The sequence below is a fragment of the Brienomyrus brachyistius genome, chromosome 7, assembly GCF_023856365.1.
Source record: "Brienomyrus brachyistius isolate T26 chromosome 7, BBRACH_0.4, whole genome shotgun sequence".
Taxonomy (NCBI): Eukaryota; Metazoa; Chordata; class Actinopteri; order Osteoglossiformes; family Mormyridae; genus Brienomyrus; species Brienomyrus brachyistius.
The window spans coordinates 11,165,716-11,167,973 of record NC_064539.1 but is presented as its reverse complement, the minus strand read 5'-3'; the positions used below and the strand labels follow the sequence as shown (position 1 = coordinate 11,167,973).

General features: G+C 38.5%; 1 non-coding gene across 1 annotated transcript; it reads right to left on the bottom strand.

Moving 5' to 3' along the window:
• Positions 1-203: 203 nt before the first annotated feature.
• On the bottom strand, positions 204-364 carry LOC125746912 (U1 spliceosomal RNA). Its single transcript, XR_007399091.1, has one exon. It is a non-coding gene; the product is annotated as a U1 spliceosomal RNA (small nuclear RNA).
• Positions 365-2,258: the final 1,894 nt, after the last annotated feature.

Here is a 2,258-nt window from a genome sequence, read left to right as displayed (position 1 = left end):
AAAATGTGTCCTCTGCATTTAAGTCATATGTGACACAGCAGGAGGCAGCTAATCCAGTGCCCGGAGAGCAGTGCTTGTGGGTGGTACCTTGCTCAGGGTATCTCAGCAGCACCTTGCTGGTCAGGGAATCAAACCTGCAATTTTTCAATTACAAGTGCGCATCCCTAAGCCACCACTGCCTACAACAAGAAAGCACGCAAACAAACAAACAAACAAAAATAAATAAATAAACCTGAAATTATGCAGTGGAGATTCCCACATTTGGGGAATTGGCAGGGGTCAGCACAGCCGCAGTGAAATGGCTGGGCCTCACCCTGGGTGAACCACCTTCGTGATCATGGTATCTCCCCTGCCAGGTAAGTGTGCCGTTATAATCTGAGAGACAGCAGAATTACACATCATAAGAAGATGCAAAGACTGCATTGTAAATCCATAAAGGTAATAATGTGATTACAGAAGGGAACAGGTATAAGAAGCTGGTGTGAACCCAGTGCTGAGATCACCCATTAAAGGTCAGGTACTTGGAAATTCTACTGTCCATTGAAAGCTAGTCATCCTTTTCAAATTGTATAGAAGTTTGGGTTTTAAAAAAAGGATGATCTGGTGACGTGTTACCAATACTAACTAACTCTGATGATATCGAGACTGGTAGATTGTATTATTGCTTAGGCTTAACCAACTTTTGTCCAGTTTACTTCTGTGTGGATTATGAACTTCTTCACACCAGATCTCCTTTGTAACTTCATGACTGACTGTACTGGGCCCCAGTGACAGTCACAACATTGAATTGGGTGTTTGCAGAGGTTTAACTTATTAAATATCTTCGCAGTACAGTTTCTGTAAATCTACTTTGCTGAAAAGGATACATATATCTTATAGAATAAAGGCAGCCAGGGAGCAGAAATATAAAATACAGATATTTTATGGGTTCCACTGAAAAAAGGTAGCTGATTATGAGAAAGACCTCGGTGTGTATGTTGATGCTTCCATGTCCCACTCTCACCAGTGTGGGGAAGCAATTAAAAAGGTCAATAGGATGTTTGGTCACATCTAAAGGTGCGTGGAGTTTACGTCAAGGGAGGTGATGCTACGAGTATATAATGCCTTGGTAAGATCTCACCTAGAATATTGTGTGCAGGGTGGCCACCTTACCTTAAAAAGAACATTGTTGCCTTAGAAAGGGTTTAACATAGGGCTACAAGAATGATTCCTGGTCTTAGAGGAACGTCTTATGAGGAGAGGTTAGCTGAGCTGAATCTGTTCAGCCTTGAGCAAAGGAGACTAAGGGGGGACATGATCCAGGTAGATAATATTCTAACAGGTCTGGATGCTGTTCAACCAAATAGTTACTTCAATATTAGTTCAAATACAGGAACTTCACATCTTGGCCATAGGTGTAAATTAGCGGGAGAACATTTTAAAATGAATTTGAGGAAGCGAGTATGGAATAGTCTTCCTGCTAGTGTAGCGCAAGCTAAAACCCTGGGGTCCTTTAAATCTGAGCTAGATAAGATTTTAACAACTCTGAGCTATTAGTTAAGTTATCCCCAAACAAAATTGATGGGCCGAATGGCCTCCTCTCGTTTGTAGATTTCTTATGATCTTATGTTTAAGGCCTTATGTATGGCTTAAGGATTCTTTACCCTAATCCAGCAAGGCTGAGATAAAAGTGTCACTGTCTGATATTTTGAGTGGCAAATCTAGGTTTTGCATTGGTGTACTTTGTAAAAATGAAGCAGGAGAAAACTGCTTTTCTTACTTTGCGAGAAGCAGTTACCATATGCATTGGCCTATTTCATATTTGCATGACTCATTTTGAATGATTGCCAGCTTCCATCTGTCTTGTACAAAGTACTTTAAATACTAACAGAGGTGTAAAGTAACAAAGTAGAAATACTTTATTACTGTACTTCAGTAGTTTTCCCCCAAATTTATACTTTATTGAGTATTATAAATTCACTTTATTACATTTCTAAGCCAAATTATGACTTTTTACTCCAATTAATTTTGCTCAACCATTGTTTCAGTACTTAAAAAATACTATTCCAGACCTGGGCTGCAAGATCCTGGGTAAAATACAATTTTTGTTTATTCACTCAGAATTGAGATTGTGATTTTTTCTCAGGATCTTTGAGCAATATATTTTTGCCTTTATTATTATTTTGCAATGAAGATCGAAAAAATATCTAGAGCATCGCAATATATCGTTTAACATATCAAAATTGCCATCTGCTTTTTAAACTTTATCAGTATTAAAA